The sequence below is a fragment of the Schistocerca nitens genome, chromosome 9 (assembly GCF_023898315.1).
Source record: "Schistocerca nitens isolate TAMUIC-IGC-003100 chromosome 9, iqSchNite1.1, whole genome shotgun sequence".
Taxonomy (NCBI): domain Eukaryota; kingdom Metazoa; phylum Arthropoda; class Insecta; order Orthoptera; family Acrididae; genus Schistocerca; species Schistocerca nitens.
In genome coordinates this window covers 439,932,487-439,952,772 of record NC_064622.1, presented here as the reverse complement: position 1 = coordinate 439,952,772, position 20,286 = coordinate 439,932,487, and positions in this window count along the sequence as shown.

The window sequence follows — 20,286 nt, the reverse complement described above, 5'->3', positions numbered from 1 at the left end:
TGCAATGCGTTCTGAGCAGAGGGAGAGAAACGGAAAATACTTTGCGGCGTCCGTAGTGTCTTCTCTCTGCCCGACTCACACCTCACGTTCTATCCATTGCCTACTCTGGTAACCGGCAACGAATGCATGTCGGGCCACTGATTCTGCTTGTGACCCTAGCAGAATTTATATGCTCGGAAAACTAATGCTGTAAAATCCTTAATGCACTACTTGGTTTTGGTTTATGCCACACGTAACACCCATTACAGCGGCTAAGTACATTCACCATACGTAACACTGAACTCAACGCTAAACGTTCTACGCGTAACCCGGAGGTCAAGCTACAGTCAGACGTTTCAGAAAGACGCTACGGGCTAGACTCCCACTCGGTACTCAGGTTCTTGTCACTGCGCACCTCCCCACCGCCCGACTTCTTACGTGCACACCACTACAGTAGCCTGTACTTGGTCGCAGAGCAGACATGTCGGAGGCTGATGCTATCAAACGACTCGGCGACAGGCAGCTGCCTGGCTTATTGCGGAAGACAAAGAGATGAGTAACGATGGGAGTGGAGTGAATTATGCTCGCAGTCTCAAGGCGATCCCTGTCTGCCAGCCGTGTGGGCGTCTAGCGCAGACGGGACAAACGAAGCAACCGAGGCATAACTCAGGCAGCACTGACAGGCACTTCTTCATGCACTGGCGCCATGCCGCGAGCGCAGACCACAGGGAAAGCCGCGGGCAGTCGCCGACGTCCGGCCGCCAGCACACAGTGTCAGGGAGTCGCCATCTTCGACACGACTGTGGGTCCACCTAAAATTGTCAAAACTTCAGTATGCTACCAATGAGCCGAAGTCTGCCAGCTGCCTGTGAACATCACATGTGGCATGTGTCCTATCTATCAAGTCCCTGTCTACCTCAACTCAAATTTCTTTAACTCCTTCAATGTATCCAGACAAACAAAAAAAAAAAAAAGGTTCAAATGGCTCTGAGCACTATGGGCTTAACATCTGAGGTCATCAGTCCACTGGAATTGAGAACTACTTAAACCTAAATAACCTAAGGACACCACACACATCCATGCCCGAGGCAGGATTCGAACGTGCGACCGTAGCAGACAAACACGTTCGGTGGATTTAGTCCAGTTCATCGCAGAGTAGCTGTAGTGGTCTTCGGTCTGAGGACACGTTTGACGCAGCTTTCTACGGCTCAACAGTTTTGTGTGAGCCCCTTCATCCCTGCAGAAGTACTCATGAGCCGTGCCGGCTCGTATCGATTGATCGATCGGGTCGGCATGGTGTGATCTTTCGGCTAGGCCGGTTTGACGTGGCTTTTGGCCGTGACGGGCGTGTGGCGCTATAGAGGGACAGCCGTGGAGCCGCGCGGCGCTGCGGAATCAGGGGGAGCGTGGATCAGCAGGCAGCGGCACGACGCGGAGGCAGTGTGCGATTTGTGCTTTTACCAGTGGGGGGGATGTCTTAGGGGATTAGTATAATTATATATGTTACTAGCTTGGACCGTGCCGTTGCCCGTGGTTAAACAGTTATTTAGAAATAAATGTTAATGCCGAAACTCACTATTCACGCGTATGTTCTATCAGAAAAGCTATCCCTTGTTATATCTTTAAAAATAATTATAGGTAAAGCTTATTTACAAAATCATCTACCTACAGGTATACGAAGGGAATTCAAAAAGTAAAAGCACATTTGTGAAAAGCTGTACTTATTCTGATGATAGAAAACTGAAACATGCGTTATTTTTCTACGTAACCTCCCTGGACTTCAATGCAGTTTTCCCGACGTTTTACGAGTTTTTTTTATTTCATCAGAAAATACGTTTTTAGGTTGCATCTGTAACCAATTTTGCACCGCAGCAATGACGTCTTCATCACTTTCAAATCTTCTTCCCTGTAGTGCTTCCGTTAAGGGTCCAAACATGTGAAAATCGCTTGGAGCCAGGTCTGGAGTGTATGGTGGATGTTCCAGCACCTCGAATCTGCTCTTAAGGAAATCACAAATTTTGCTTTGTTTGAATGACATCCTGAAATCCGTAGTTCTTACAGGCCCAGACGCACTCAATTCACTAATGAAGCTACTGAAGCGGGAACGTGTGAAGATCGCCGTGTGTTTGGCAGACGCGAGGCAACGAACCGAACGGCACCAATTAATTTGGAGTACGCGATGCCGGGGAGCCTGTGTTAAGCTCCACCCACGTGGTTCGCTGCTAGCGAAGTCAGATGTCCGATCCCGTCTGGTAGGTAACGTTGCTCACTTCGCACTACTTTGTGCTTTCGTCCCAGGCGCGTTAGTTCGCGCCATACCGTTGCCAAAAGGTGGCCTAACGGTAAATGTTCGCAAAGGTACCGGGCCGGTCACCATCCTATGTCAGGGCCCGGGGTGGGAATTTCAGCCCCCAGCTCACCCAACTCTGCGGTACGACTGCTGCGGTATGACTGCCACACTACTTCCCTCACAAGCTCGCAAGTAAACGGATGACACACCTTAGACGAAAGCAACAATGACAACATGAGAATGATAATTTAGTTCTAAATGTTTTGAAATGCTTAACTACTACATAACACTTTTTCAAAATTAATAAGCAAACATATTAATAGTATTAAAAGTAAGACTGTATTAAAAACTTACAGTGTTCGGCTCCACAAAATTAAATTATATGTAAAGTTTTACTGCAGTGCGTGGGAAATAAACATCACAGGTTGGGATGCATAAACTAAAACCAGAGGAGGGGATGGTCTGATGCAGAAGGGGGGAAATCCCCTCCATCCCCCCCTGCAAATCGCACACTGCGCAGAGGTTGTGGTGTGTTTGACCGAACCTGGCATGTAGTGTGGGAACTGGACTCGGCCACATTACCCGAATCGAGTCGTGCGGCCCTGATTTGGATCTGTAAAGGATTTCATAAAAGATTTGTGTGTTATAGTGTACTGTGTGCGGCACCCTGCCCAGCTCGTCCGCTTGCTGTGGGTTCTGGCTGTAGCCGCCTCTCGTCTGGGTCCAGTGCCACCCCCCCCCCCCCTCCACTGCTACTTGAATTAGCCCGTGCCTATGTGACATCACCTGTTTTGAAAATCTGTCACGAAGGGGTGTATCTGTTTGTAATTTTTTTTAAAATGTGATATCCATGATTGGTTAAACTTTATCTCATTGTTGTAGTCTCCTTTTGCGAGCTTTACTGTGTACAGAATTTAATTAACTTGCGAATCACTTAGTGTCTGTTTAAAGATTAATGTTGTTGTTTGAATGGGGCGCTTGCCCGTGCTTCTAAGGATTCTTTGCTAACTTACCTTATCACAAAAATTTTAAAGATAAAATTTTATTCCCTAAAGAAACGTTTAATAAAACTGTTGTTGTTGGTATAAACTGTGAATGTTGTTTATGTGGCCCGGCCCTCCCGCTCCACAACAATTGCCTGTTTAGTGTGGACTGACCACCACAACTGATACTTACATCCACTTGATCCTTCTGTACGTTGATTTCCCCTCTATAATTTTTACTCCCCCCCCCCCCCCACACACACACACACACACGCCGGCCGGTGTGGCCGTGCGGTTCTAGGCGCTTCAGTCTCGGACCGCGTGACCGCTACGGTCGCAGATTCGAATCCTGCCTCGGGCATGGATGTGTGTGATGTCGTTAGGTTAGTTAGGTTTAAGTAGGTCTAAGTTCTACCCCTGATGACCGCAGATGTTAAGTCCCATAGTGCTCAGAGCCATTTGAACTCACACTCACACACTTCCCTCCGTGACCGCCGACCGAGGTGGTCGACCGGTTCTGGGCGCTACAGTCTGGAACCGCGCGACCGCTACGGTCGCAGGTTCAAATCCTGCCTCGGGCATGGATGTGTGTGATGTCCTTAGGTTAGTTAGGTTTAATTAGTTCTAAGTTCTAAGTCCCATAGTGCTCAAGGCCATTTGAACCTCCGTGACCAACTTTAACTTTTCCTTGATAACTCAGGATGTGTCCGAGAAACATGGCCCGTTAGAGAACATTTCTCCAAACAAGCCACATATGATTTGGCACCTCCTCCCATTCCCCCTCCCTTACTTTAGACTTTAGTGTCCCTCTTCGGCTAGTTACTCATTTGACTCATGTCGTAAATACACTGACGGAAAAAATCGCAACATAAAAAAATAATTACAGTACAGTAACGAAATTTCGGGAATACATTTGTGTAGGTAACTTAAGTGATTAACACTGCAAGAGCAGAGGTTAATGTAAGCGGGGGATAAACCATTGCATATCTGAAATGCTGGTACAGTAATAATCTGTGCAACCGTGAGAATGTTTGATGCAAGCAAACAAACGCACATGCATTGTGCTGTACAGGTGCCGGGCACTAGTCTGTGGGACGGAGTTCCACGCCTGTTGCACTTGGTTGGTCAATAGAGGGACGATTAATGCTGTTTGTGGATGACGATGGAGGCGTCGTCCAATGATGTCCCATATGTGCTCGACTGGAGATGGATTTGGTGACACAGCAGGCTAGTGCAACATGCCGACACACTGTAGAGCGTACTGGGTTACAACAGCGGTATGTGAGTGTTATCCTGTTGGAAAACACCCCCTGGAATGTTGTTCACGAACGGCAGCACAACATGTCGAATCACAAGACTCACGTACAGATTTGTAGTCAGAAACAAGACTCGAACAGCGATTACTAGTCTCGAGTTCTACCGGTACTTTTTCTCATCTTTATGTATTTTACTCTTCATAGAAATGCTCATAGAAGACGCACCTTTGTTTCAAAATTTGCAGCAGCTGGGAATCGAATCCAGGCTATCATGATGGCAGGCAAACGTTCTATCACAAAGACATACAGTACATTAACAAATTACATTAGCTTCAGTCAGTTAAATGTCAAAGTCGATTTTCTCGAGAGTTAGCTGAGCTGCACGAGAACGACTCCCGGCTTGAGTTCGAGTCTCGGTCTAGCACACAGATCTTCTGGGACATTTCATATCTACGCAAACTGCACTGTGGACTCAAAATTGCTTTCTGGAACCTTGAACGTAATCATCTGCCACTGATTAACACCTTTTGTGAGTGCCTGTTTGAAATACATTCAAACAGCTGTAGCTCTGTAACCCATAAAAATGTTTATACGATATTTTATTAGAATTTGCCTATAGTGCCACTTTATAAAATATTTACTAATCGATCATTACAGCGCCGAAGCTCCGTAACAAATATGTCTGAAAAGGCGGCAGGGTCTTGGTGCTTGGCTCCAGTAAGAGCTAGGAACATGGAAAAAAAGTTGTTGGTTTAGCCCGCAGCAGCGGACGTTTGCATAGCCAATCGAGCATCTGGCTTACTGTAGCAATGTTACAGACATTAAGCAAATTTTGAACGACGAATTGAACCTTTCCCACGCAAATTCTGCGAATAGCTAAATTCCTTTTGCAAAAGACTTTGATTGGGCTGAAATTAATGCTCAGCTAATGGCACCATATGTTTGTGCACAGTTCCTATTTTTCGTGCAAAATCAGGCAGTCTCAAATAATACCGGACTGGAGAGGGACTGGTGGTTCAAATTTAGCCCACCACAGTACCCGACATTGGTCAAAGAGAAGATCTAACCGCCTGCAAAAAATCTTGCTTCTTTTGGATTTTACGCGCTAAAAAACAGTTTTTCTGAGTGGTTTTTGAAGCGCGCCACGTCTATAAACGTGTACGAACCAGTTCAAACTTTGCACGAAGGTAGATAAATCCAATAATCTTTATCCGTTGTCGAGGTAAGACTGAAGTCGAGCTAAATGTATCATATAAAATTCATTCTTATGTGAATTGAATGCGCACAAAATGAATCAAATAAATACAAAATGTACTCTTACGATAAAACTGAGGACTCGCTTTCAAAAATCTATCTTCATTCACATTTTACGTGCAAAAACACGTTTCCTGTGAGTTCTTTTTACGCGTGTCAATTCTATGTACGAATTGGTTCAACTTTGATACGAAGGTAAGCAAATAGATGTAATTAATGGTCATTCTGTTGTTTTGTGAGAGCACGGTTCTAAAGACAACAAAAAACTCTATATAGGATCAGTAGTCGCCCGACAACAAAAATCCACATCGGTTGCCAAGCTATTGCGGTCTAATGTCAAAATTGTGGTAGAGTATAAGTCGGAACTGGAATGAAAAAAGCTTCCTTTTAACACTAAAAAGGCGAATATGTCCTGGGCAGAGTTAAGGATGTGAAAGAAAGTAACTGACAACTTCAAAGATACTTAAATCAAAACATCTTGACATATTCGCGATTTTTTACGAGTGAATCCCATTTGCACAATGCAGTCAGCTCTCTTCGACCCACCCCTGTTAATGAGGGCGTCACAAAAACGTACGGCACAAACTGCGGGATCCACTCCCCACACCTAGACGAAGAAATTATGTTATATGAAGTTGGGTTTGGAACGCTTTGTCTCCATGTTACACCTCCCCATTTTCTCCAACTCATTACTCATGGAAAACACACAAGAACAGAACGTTAGAATCATGGAGAACATGCACTTTTGGTCACGTCTGGTTGCGTTGTGCACCGCCAGTGTTTTGTTTTACACGTCCCTGTTGCCACGCGACGTACGTCATTTCTTGTTTACAGGTAACATGAACTGCTCCAGCGATCAGTACGATCGTTGTAAGCACACAGGTTACTACGTAGAGTCAGTCACTGACTTGGCTCGTACAGTGGCGGAGATGGCAGATGCCCATTTGATGTGTGGCTTAGCTCACGGCGATGGCGCTCGCACTAAACGTTTGTACCGGAAAAGATTCCAGGACGAAGGTGCACTGACGGGAAGACGCTCGAAGCCCCTGATCGTCGATTCAGGGAACACGGTGCGTTTACTCACGACCTGGTGAGACCTAGAAGGACGAGGACACCACAACGAGAGGCGGCAATTCTTCATGCACCTGACGACGACCCCTAGGGTCACGGACACATCAGCGCATCCGAGATTCACTACGGCGGTGGGTTGATGCAAGTATCAGCACCCAGGGAGGAGATATTGAACATCTCCTGTGAGAAACAGTACATGTAGTATGCTGGTGCATTCTGTTCGTGTGTGTTTTCCATGATTAATTATACACTGCTGGCCACCGTAAATGCAACACCCTGAATGGCTCTGAGCACTATGGGACACAACTGCTGAGGTCATAAGTCCCCTAGAACTTAGAACTACTTAAACCTAACTAACCTAAGGACAACACACACATCCATGCCCGAGGCAGGATTCGAACCTGCGACCGTAGCGGTCGCGCGGTTCAAGACTGTAGCGCCAGAACCGCTCGGCCACCAGCGGCCGGCAACACCCTGAAGGAAGCATCCGAGTCAAGTGAAATTTACACCATGAGTTTGCAGCGATGAGATATGCAACTGATTAGAATTTCAGCGCAGACGCACATCACGCGCGCCTGTGGCGCCACCTCATAGCGCCATTTAAGGCTTGGCGATTTCGACGAGTGTACGTTCGGCAGGTGTGTTTACCTTGTGGTTGTTTCACAAGACGATCAGTTATGCCTCGTAGACAACAGCGAACATCTTTTGATCAAGTATCCGAGTTCAACAGAGGAAGGATAGTGGCTTACCGAGATAGTGGATTATCATACAGAGAAATCGCTAGTCGTGTTGGACGAAACCAAACAACTGTAATGCGGATATGTGACCGTTGGATGCAGGAGGGTACGACGGACCGACGTGGTCGATCGCATTCACTTCGGTGCACCACTGCACGTGCTGATAGGCAAATTGTGCGCATGGCAGTGACGGATCGCTCAGTGACATCCCGAACCATAGCACAGCACATTGCGTCTGTAACGCATCATCCAGTGTCTGCGCGTACCATTCGACGCCGTTTACAGCAGAGTGGTCAGTCCGCAAGACGTCCATTGCTTCGTCTGCCATTGACGCAGAACCACAGACGTCTCCGTCGCCAATGGTGTGATGACAGACGGATGTGGACGGCAGAATGGAATGACGTTGTCTTTACTGACGAGGCACGCTTCTGTCTGCAGCACCACGATGGTCGGATTCGAGTGTGGAGACACCGTGGAGAGAGGATGCTGGACAGCTGCATTATGCACCGCCACACTGGTCTTGCACCGGGTATTATGGTATGGAGCGGTATTGGATATTACTCTCGCACGCCTCTAGTACGCATTGCCGGTACTTTAAATAGCCGGCGCTACATATCCGAGGTGCTGGAGCCAGTTGTCCTTCCTTACCTTCAGGGCTCGGCCACAGCCATATTTCAACAGGATAATGCGCGACCACACGTGGCACGCATTGTCCAAAGGTTCTTCGTAAATAACCAGATTGAATTGCTTCCCTGGCCGGCTCGCTCTCCGGATCTTTCGCCGATAGAAAACATGTCCATGGTTGCTCAACGAGTGACCCAGATTACATCCCCAGCTGCCACACCAGACGATCTTTGGCAACGTGTGGAAGCTGCTTGGGCTGCTGTACCCCAGGAACACATCCAACGTCTCTTTGACTCAATGCTGAGACGTGTGGCAGCGGTGATCTCCAACAATGGCGGCTACTCTGGCTACTGATTCTGGCAGGAACCACATGTCACAGACGTCTGTAAACGTAATCATTTGATACTTGGTCAACATGTTATCTACAAAATAAATTGTGTTGTGCTGCCTCTTGTCTTTCTTGGTGTTGCATTTACGGTGGCCAGCAGTGTATATACATAGTGGTCCATTGATAGTGACCGCGCCCAATATCTCATGAAATAAGCATCAAACAAAAAAACTACAAAGAACGAAACTCGTCTAGCTTGAAGGGGGGAACCAGATGGCGCTATGGTTGGCCCGCAAGATGTCGCTGCCATAGGTCAAACGGATATCAACTGCGTTTTTTAAATAGGAACCCCCATTTTTTATTACATATTCGTGTAGTACGTAAAGAAATATGAATGTTTTAGTTGAACCACTTTTTTCGCTTTGTGATAGATGGCGCTGTAATAGTCACAAACGTGGTATCACGTAACAGCACATCCCTGCCGCATAGATTTTTATTGGTGACTGACGCCGGTGTATCGGACAACATTACATCAGAATTTACTTCATTTAGAGACTAATAATTATAGCTGTTAGGAGTAGTATGTTGTTGGCTTGGTTAGTGCCTCTTTGTTTGCAACAGAATTTCGCAACTGATCACGTTAATGGATCCATTCCATTACTTTCATGCTACTTTGTAATGTTACCTGGCCTAGCTAAAGTCGTACAAAATGTGATTCTCGAAATCGCCTTCGAATCGGCCGGAAGGATTGATCTTCAACAGCTAACCAATGCAATCTTCGTCTTTATGTTTGCCATATTATTGTACGACCTGCGACTGAAATACTCGTCGGAATGCGTGTAGCCCTGGGTTACACCCAACGAAGTTGGATATGATCTCAATTCACGGAGAGAAGATAACGGTTCTATAATGTGCAGTTTAGTAGAGTTGCAAACAATCATTTCTTGAAATTCGTGAAAACAGTGTAATAAATTAAAGAAAGCTTGTATCCAGAGTGCAGTAGGGGGAATTAATCCATCTTGCCGCCCCCCGCGCCCTTGCTAACGCCTATGTCTATAATAAACAGTCTAATCTTCCAGACACGTAGCAAATTAAGCTATATTTCTAGATGTTTCACTTAATACTGGTTCTTGTAATATTATAAGTATACCTAAGAAGGGACAGTTACCTGTTTTCAGGCGGCCTACACTTCAGGTTCCACGGTATCTCAACAACGCTCTACCGTGAGTCAGAGAAACCTGTGACCATCCGTGTCGCCCTTCCTTGCGCACGTGCAACATCCCCTGTTATTCCTCATTCGTGTGGGTCCCACACAATTGTGTAATATTCTAACATAGGGACCCACAAGTGATTTGCAGGTAGTCTCATTCGTACTGCTGACTGTGTTTCCCAAGTATCCTCCTATGAACCGAAGTCTGCCATCTGCTTTGTCCACGACTGAGCGTATGTGGTCATTTCATATCCCTTCAAATCGTTATAGGTATTTATATGGCGTGGCTGAGATCAATTGTAATTCATTCATATGAAACTTGCTTTTCCTCTTCTTCAGAGACAAGAAGTTAGAAAGAACATGAAAATCTCTGATTATAAGAAACTTGCATAGCATATATAAGGGTGGTCCATTGATCGTGACCGGGCCAAATATCTCACGAAATAAGCGTCAAACGAAAAAAGTACAAAGAACGAAAACTGTCTAGCTTGAAGGGGGAAACCAGATGGCGCTGTGGTTGGTCCGCTAGATGGCGCTGCCATAGATCAACCGGATATCAACCGCGTTTTTTTAAAAAATAGGAACCCCCATTTTTTATTACATATTCGTATTAATATGAATATTTTAGTTGGACCTCTTTTTTCGCTTTGTGATAGATGGCGCTGTAATAGTCACAAACATATGGCTCACAATTTTAGACGAACAGTTGTTAACAGGTAGGTTTTTTAAATCAAAATATAGAACGTAGGTACGTTTGAATTCGGTTGCTCCATTGTGATACATGTACCTTTGTGAATTTATCATTTCTGAGAACGCATACCTCAATGGATTTGGCAATACGTGTAACTGCATTCCTCTCAACAGCGAGTAGTTCGCCTTCCGTAATGTTCGCACATGCATTGACATTGCGCTGACGCATGTTGTCAGCCGTTGTCGGTCGATCACGATAGCAAATATCCTTCAACTTTCCCCACAGAAAGCAATGCGGGGACGTCAGATCCGGTGAACGTGCGGGCCATGGTATGATGCTTCGACGACCAATCCACCTGTCATGAAATATGCTATTCAATACCGCTTCAACCGCACGCAAGCTATGTGCCGGACATCCATCATGTTGGAAGTACATCGGCATTCTGTTATGCAGAGAAACATCTTGTAGTAACAGCGGTAGAATTAAATTGCACAGTTTGCAATTTAATTTCATAACTCGTTGACCGGCGGAAGTGGCCGTGCGGTTCTAGGCGCTATAGTCTGGAGCCGAGCGACCGCTACGGTCGCAGGTCGAATCCTGCCTCGGGCATGGATGTGTGTGATGTCCTTAGGTTAGTTAGGTTTAATTAGTTCTAAGTTCTAGGCGACTGATGACCTCAGAAGTTGACGCATAGTGCCCAGAGCCATTTGAACTCGTTGGATACTCTGGATGCAATCGAATGAGGACATAACTTCAGATCGTTCGATGAAAAATGTGGCAACCATATTTATGTTAGTAATATAAATACTTTCATATACTATTGAAATGTGGTAACTGTTTGGGTACTAAAACAATTTACCTTAAAATATTGGAAGCATAAAAGTTATGAGTATTTCTTGCCAAATTTAGTTTTTGGGGCACGGCACACACCGTCTCAGTTATGTCAATTTTAGAATTTTTCTCCCTTTTTGCGAAGCACTCATTCTTTACGCGACCCATACGCGACTCCAGAGGGAAGACAGATGTAGTACTATAGGTTTGTTTATAAATAAATAAATCTTCTGCTACCAGTCACGATTTTTCTTCATTTTACTATTCGCACGACGCGTTTCGAGAAATATTTCCCATTTTCAAGTGCGTTTTTTATGTGTGTTAAGCCATTTCTTTAAATGTTGTCAGTGTGTGTGAGTCTGCTTCATTTTGTTGCCTTTTACTGTAATACATAAGAAACGCGATTTTTAGTTGGGTATCAATTCTTTCTGTGAGGTTAGCGGCTAAAGTTTGAGAACAATTTGTACTTACAGTTTTCCAAGTGTCCATTTGTGTAGAGTCTCACACACACTTAACATCACACACAACTTGTACACTTTACACATCGAAAATATCTTATATAAACAAAACAGTTACAAAGATCTTCTTACAGGTAGTTCACAGAGATAACATTATAGGTCTTCCACAGATTGTGATATGCTTTTGTACAGAGGTTATTTATCTTAACAGTTTGGCTCATGAATTACTTATATTGATTTTACAATTGTGCTTATTTATATGTTTTACTATTTTTATTTAAGTATATTATCTAAACATCTGAAGAAATTCACTGATTCACTTTCAAGTTTTTCATTTAATAATTTATCTTCATATTTTCTGTAATGTGAATATATCTCCAGTTCTTCAAGCAAATCCATTTTATGTCCTTTATTTAGTCGGTGGAGTACTTTGACATTTTGCTCTATTTTTCCAAATGGGTGTCCTGTATTATGTATGTGTGTTGCTATTGCTGATGTAGTGTGTTTGTTGTATGTGTATGCTCTAATGTGCTCTGTGTACCTGGTGTTAATATTTCGGCCTGTTTGTCCTACGTAGAACTTGGAGCATTCCTGGCATGCTACCTTGTATATTCCAGAGTCTGAATATGGATCATGATTACACTTTATATTATGTATTAGTTTTTGGTGTAGTTTATTGGATGTAGAAAACCCAATTTTTACTCTGTGATTTTTGAAAATATTTGCAATCTTCTGTGATACATTGCTTATGTATGGAATGCTAGATATATATTTGTTTTTGTCTTTTTCTTCTGTGGTGCAGTTTGTACCTCGGATTCTCTTCACTTTGTCTAAGATTGTGTCAACCATGGAAGCATTGTAACCATTGGCAACTGCAATCTTCTTCACTGTGTTTATTTCTTGTTGCATATTTTCCTGGTTCAATGGTATTTTTGTTGCCCTATGCAGCATTGACCTGTATGCTGCCTGTTTATGGATATTTGGGTGACATGAGGTTGCAGGGATTGTGGTGTCAGTCATTGTGTTTTTCCTATACATTTTGAATGTGCATGTGTTGTTGTGTCTTGTAATATTTAGGTCCAGAAAGTTGATACTTTTATTTTGCTCATGTTCCACTGTAAATTTGATTTTCTCATTTAGATTATTGAAATGATTAAGAATGTCTGTGATGTCTTTGGTATCTCCTTTCACTAACAGTAGTGTGTCATCAACATATCTCCTATAAAATTCTATTTTCTTTAGGCAAGGTTCTTGGCTGTCAAATAATTTTTGTTCTAAGTGATTTATGTATATGTCAGCTATGGTACCGGATATACATGATCCCATTGCTAGGCCATCTGGTTGCTTATAAATGTTGTCATTAATGGTAAAGTAGTTGTAACTTAGGGTTAGCTGAAGGAGTTCCATAAATTCGACAATCTCTGTGTATGAAAGTTTCTTGTGTTGCATAAGGTTCTTTTGTATTACTGTTAGAGCTTCTTATATGGGTATGTTTGAATAAAGGTTGGTGATGTCAAGTGATATAAACTGTGCATCTTGGGGGAGCTATCTGGTTCTTAGTTCTTTGGCTAGAATCATGCTGTTTTTTATGGAATATGTTGTTTCATATGTATAATTTTTCACCAGTATGTTATTTAGTTTTTAAGACAGTTTGTATGCTGGGCTGTTTATAGAGTTGACCACGGGACGTATCGGGTTTCCATTTTTGTGTATTTTTGGCTGCGCTCTTAGGCGTGGTGCTTTTGTATTCATACATGTACATGAATTTTTTTCTGCTAATAACATTCAGCACATTGAAAAAGACCCAACCAAACAATTCCAAAGTAAAATTAAGGAACAATTAAAGAACACATATTTCCTGTTGACAGAAACTGAAAAGAAATACCATACGGGTGTATGGTGACGATATGGCTTACTGAAGCTAACGAGCCCGACTTATGTACAGTGTATAACAAATTCTTCGCGGAAAATAAAATGGTAATGCGGAGTATTCATTGTAAAACACACAATCACTTGCACGTAATTCCCAAACCTAACACCACGCGGCAGCACGTTCCCGCCATCCAGCAAGAGAGGGCAGCACCTACCCAAGAACGAACGCCGCCAAGCGGTGGCCCGGTGAACTCCGTCGGAAACTATGACTCACGTGCGACTGCGTTACGTCATTAGCTCGCGCGTACTACATAGCGACCACGTGCGCCACGCCCACGGGGGCAGTAGGCTCGTCTGTGACGTCACGAGCCGTGTCTGCACTTTCGCCGCTCAGGTCAGCCGGCTGCGGCCGAGCGGGGCGTGACTCTGCGAAAGGGGGAACGACTACGTAGAAGCGATGCAGTATCATTCTGCGAGCAGAAGATTTCGTTGAGAGTGCCATGACAGAGGCGAGAGTTCTCTCGTAATGTCTTCAGCGATATATCACAAATTGAGCCTCACTTTATTTGTGCATGAATGGAATCCGCCACTATAAGTGTGGAAACCTGTATCGAACAGGGCTGACAACGGTTATTGTACATTACGTCGATAATCGTTACTTTTGGAGCTTCTAATTGCAACTGAATGAAACCATTTTTGTGCCATACACGTTCCGCCTTTATTCTTTACAAGGCATCTTCAGTGCTAGGTTTGGTGGATGTTGTGCTAAATGATGTGTTTTTGTTCCATTTATGGCAATATTCTTTTTCTTATAATTGCCACTTGTAATTGTGTTTTTCTTACTTCCCAGCATACTTATAGTTCCTACAGCAATTCCACGGCAACTAAACAGATCTGTGACGAACTGCGCAGTTGTTCTTTGTATCTTTTCTGTCTCTTCTGTTAACTCTTTTCTTACCATTGGGAGGTGCATTTCCCGCGAAAGGTTATCAGAGAACCAGTGGGAATTTGCTGCTTGTTATTGCTATGTATCAATGTCGGAGTGGTGATGGCAAGGACAGTAACGGTTTGCAGGAGTTTTATAGACTGCTCCTGTAATGTGTGCTGTATTCGAATTTCATTGTTAGCCTTCTGCTCGTTAGATGGCTCTGAGCACTATGGGACTTAACATCTATGGTCATCAGTCTGCTCGTTAGACGTCTCATTGCTATTGTTTGATTTTCTTATCCCACTTGGAGAGCAAATGATTGCATTGAGAATGAAAGACGCCCATGTTCTACGTGCAGATGTATGGTAGTACTGGAGACCATCTGTCAATCATGATAAAATAAGAACTAGGAGCGCAGGATAACAGAAATAAGGAAACTACAACGAAGACCTAATGAACCTCATGTCAAATTGCTTTGTGCACGAACTGTTTCACACCATGCCACAATTAGGAAGATCCATCCAAAGATTTATCAGAGTAACGTGTAAAAATTTGAAGGAAATCGGTGAAATTGTTTTCGAGATTATTGGTAATACCGTTTCCCCTTTCATAATATATACAGGGTGTTTCAAAAAGAATAAACGTGTTACAAAGTACTATTTTGTCCAAACTATTGATCGCTGCGCTTCGGTTCGGGTATTGGAGGAACGAATACATAGTCTAGTTTATATTAATAGCCGCTAGATGCCTTTTTTTTTTTTTTGCTTGGTAACCGTCACATGTTTAAAATGGCTACTCCGCAGCAGAAATCATTTTGTGTTCTCGAGTTTGCGAAGTGCAATTCCGTGATTACAGTGCAAAGACGTTTCCGGTCAGGTACCATATTGATCCTCTGAATGGGTGGAACATTCGCAGATGGTATCGGTCGACAGTTTCTAGATACCCGGATGTGTATGTAACGGAAAGAGTCCTGGCCGCCCTTGTGTTCCTGAAGAAAACGTTTCACGAATTCACACTGCTTTCCAACGCAGTTCTTCAAAATCAACTCGTCGTGCCAGTCGGGAGTTACAAATGCCTACCACAACAATTTGGCCTCTTTTGAGACGTCGACTGGTTATGAAGCCGTACGAGTTACAGCTGTTACACGCTCTGCGTCCTGATGACAAACGCAAACGTGTGGCATTTTGTAACGAGATTCTTGATGCTATGGACAATGAAAACACTTTCGCACAACGCATCGTGTTCAGTGATGAAGCGACTTTCCATGTTAGTGGTCAGGTAAACAAACACAGTGTTCGAATTTGGGGCCTACAGAACCCACATGCAGCCATTGAACATGCACGAGATTCGCCCGAAGTCAACGTGTTTTGTCCGATATCCCGATCATCTGTTTACGGCCCACTGTTCTTTGATGGAAACACGGTTAACGGTCAGCAGTATGTCGCTGTGTTACAAAACTGGTTGTTTCCGAGCCCGCTAAGACAACTTCATTTTTCAACAAGACGCGGCACGTCCCTCATTGAAGTCGCCTTGTGCATGAATATCTGAATGAAACTCTACGGAACCGTTGGACTGGTCGTCAGGGAGCTGGCGATTTAGAATGTCTCAGCTGGGCTCCAAGGTCACGGGATTCGACACCCTCTGACGTCTTCCTATGGGGTTTCGTTAAAGACTACGTTTACGTACCACCACTCCCCGAGAACCTGGAGGAGTTGAAGAGCCTGACCCGTACTGCCATAACATCAGTGAAGGACTTGCTTGCCCAAGTATGGGAGGAATTTGATTATCGATGTGATACTGTTCGCGTCGCTGATGGAGGACATGATGAACAACTGTAATCTAGACTTAGGTTCGTAAACATGTGTGTAAAGTTTCGTTTTCGTATGTCTTAAAGTTTAACAAATATATGCATTCGAAATACATATATTCTTTTTGAAATATATATACACGCCCATCTTGATGTTCATGAAAGTATCGTGTAAAAGACTGAAGCAAACCAGTCAAATACTTTTCGAGATTTTTCGTAACAATGCTAAACAGAGACCTGTCGTTGTTTAGTAGTACAGATACAGATAAACAAAACTACAGAATGGCCACTCACGTCATTACCACTTGGACATACAGGTCACACAAAATACGGGTGGGACACATGAAGTGCCGGCCGGGGTGGTCGAGCGGTTCTAGGCGCTACAGTCTGGAACCGCGCGACCGCTACGGTCGCAGGTTCGAATCCTGCCTCGGGCAGGGATGTGTGTGATGTCCTTAGGTTAATTAGGTTTAAGTAGTTCTAAGTTCTGGGGGACTGATGACCACAGATGTTAAGTCCCATAGTGCTCACAGCCATTTGAACCATTTCACACATGAAGTACCTACAGAACTTCATAAGACGACCGTCCGTAAACTGCAGTACATGCAGAAAAATGATACATATCAACAGATATACCATCTGTCTGCCTCGGTTCTAATACTCGCCATGGCGTAGTTGCGCCAAGAGGCAGGCACGTCAGGACATGTAGACAAATCATATGCTCTTGTACTGTCCGATCGCATTAGTTTGCGCCTGCAGTTAGACAACCCAATGGAACAGATTTGCAAAGCGGGCTGCTGTTGCGCCTTCCCGCACAGTTCGTGCCACAGAACTGCAAGCTCGTACTGACGTTTGCCACGTCACAGACGGGGTCCATACTGGGCATCTGTAACATGGCTTAAAAACGCTCTATCCACAGTGCGTGTGTGTGTATGTATGTGTTTTCTGTACAACTTGTAGTTCTCGTGCAATGTCTTCTGACATTCAGGAAATACTTATGAATAACACTGCATGTCCCACACAACACCGCATTCGAAAACGAAACGTCGCAAAATATTTCTTTTACATACTTTTACTTTCGACAACGACAGTAACTAAAATCATGACACATTTAACGTCTGTCACTCTGAGAAAAGAAAACTGCCGGTTCTGCACAAACTTAAAATCTGCAGACAGTTGACTCATCCAGAGAGTTGAGAATCTCGACAGATTTTGCCTGCTATCGACACTGATACAGGAAAGATAATTTTAAGGTTAAAGTCGGGTAAGAAATGACGAGAGAAAATTTTTTTCGTATGATATAATTAAATTAATAATTTTCTGATTTTTTCCCGCTTTATTTACATTGTGCAATGTTATTCTCGACAAATTTCATGATTATGGGCCAACGAGTTTTAATGAATGAGTTGTAGAGTATCAAAATATCTGACACAAATAGCCGTATCTTCTGATTCCACCGACATCGAGGCTTATATTTATTACAATGCCAAGCGACCGTCCACCTTAGTACGTGACACAAATTTAAACTTGATACCTCAACCCGTTCTTGTGAGAAAGGTTTTAACAGTCGGATAAGCAGACAGAAGAACAGACGGAGAACAAAGCGATCCTACAAGGGTTAGGTTTTTACGAATAGAAGCACGGAACCCTTAACATGTAGTGAAAGGGTAATGTCATTCGATGAAGGTCCCATGCTCTAATACTGATCGAACAACCGTTTGGTAAGGGACCCGCTTTTTGTCTGAAATATATATATGTGTGTGTGTTGGGGCTTACGGTTGTTCAACGCGAAGGTCATCAGAGTGAAATACACGTTTCCCCATAAAGCTGTCTAGCAGTAGCCTCCCCCACGGCTGAGTTAAGTGGTCTCCCTACCTTGAACCTCCCCGGAGAGAAACTGGAGCCTGGAAATAGTTAGCTATATGTGAGAACTGCAATGATACCTCGTGACTTGCCAGTCTTGAGACTGACCCGTTCACTACGCTGAAGCACAGTGGAGGTGGCAGGGCTTGGCCAGCACGTTAGAGCCCTGACTTTGCTGCGTTGCCGGTTTCCGGCCGTGATCTCCAGCAGTTTACTCGCTCACATTCCATTCCTTCCGTCTGAGCAGTTCTGCCTCGCGCAACAGTCGCACGCGAGATACGAGCGCCACCGGTTTCATATTTCCGCAGGCACGGCATTCCGTGCCATTAAGCCACGAAAACAGGGAGTCGGCCGTCGAATAAACTTCGCCGTCTCTACTGTGTCGTGTCTCCCCCTCCCCTTCTCTACCACGTGGAAGGAGACGCGAAGCCCTCGCCGAAGTTTGCAATCGATAGCAGAACCCAGGCGGGTGATTTTATTTTCTTTTCCTCTACTTGGTCCTGCGCTTGTGTCTTGTGCTTCCCTCCCTCTTGTTGGTCGTTCGACGTCAGGCGGTGGCGGTGGCTTTGGCGGGGATTACAGCACGTGCCACAGGGAAGGGGCTGGGAAACGGCTCCATTGCAGTTACCACGTGCCACTCAAGCACGAGAGACGACGGAAGGCGGCACCGCTGCTGGGCGAACAACACAGGTCAGCAGATGCCACGTGTTCAACCTTGTACGAGGGCTATCCACAAAGTACATTACGTTTTGGAATTAAAAATAAACAAAGTATTGGAAATTTTTTTTATTATATACAGATGAAAGCCACAATTAAAAACTACTTTTCTACATAGTTGCCATTTAAATTAAGGCACTTATCGTAGCGATGGACCAGCTTGGAAATTCCTTCGTCGTAAAATTCGGCCGCCTGCGCCTTCAACCACGTGGTTACCTCTTCTTGAAGCTGTGCGTCGTCATCAAAACGCTGCATAGCCAACCACTTCTTCATTGCTGGGAATAAGTGGAAGTCGCTCGGTGCCAGGTCGGGACTGTACGGCGGATGAGGAAACAACTCCCACTTAAAAGATTCGAGAACGTCACGAGTGGCATTTGCCGTGTGGGCCCGGGCGTTGTCGTGAATCAGCAAGATCTTTGAGCTCAACTTTCCTCTGCGCTTGTTTTGTATTGCTCTTCTGAGGTTGTGCAGAGTTTGGCAATACCTTTGAGAGTTTATTGTAGTGCCTCTTTCCAGGAAATCCACAAAAATCACACCTTTTCTGTCCCAAAAGACAGTCGCCATCACCTTCCTTGCCGACATTGTCTGCATGCATTTCTTGGGTTTTTTGGGGGAATTTGTGTGCCCCCACTGCATTGACTGCAATTTTGTCTCGCAGTTCACATGCTTAAACCATGTTTCGTCACCAGTAACGACGCGATCGAGTAATGAGTCGCCATCACTCTCGTAAGCGTCCAAAAACGTTAACGCTGCAGCCATTCGCTGATTTTTGTGAATCTCTGTCAAGATTTTTGGTATCCATCTTGCACAAAACTTGTGGTAACCAAGCCTTTCGGTAATGATTTCGTGCAACAAACTTGGTGAAATTTATGGAAAACTCATAGAGACTTCCGTTATTGTGAAATTACGGTTTTCACGGACCGCGCCATCGACTTTTTCGACAAGTTCGGCAGTTACTATGCTGGGTCTTCCACTTCGCTCTTCGTCGTGAACGTTAGTTCGGCCATTTTAAAATTTTATGACCCATTGACGCACTCCACCTTCAGTGATTATGTTGTCCCCATACACTTCACAAAGCTGCCGATAGATTTCTATCGGTGTACAGTTTTTTTGCAGTCAGAAACCTTATTACAGCACGCACTTCACACTTCGCGGCATTTTCAATTAACGCTGACATTTCAAACTGTCACAGTAACTCAACAGAGTACAGCACGAACCTCTCACTAGCACGGCAGGATGCCGACTGAGCGGCGGAATGCCATGACACCAAGATGGCCGCGCTAGCCCCGCCCCTAACGGACACAAACGAAAACGTAATGTACTTTGTGGATAGCCCTCGTATTTCCTTTGAGAGTGGCAAATGAAGTGCAAAGTACTGACTAAAATT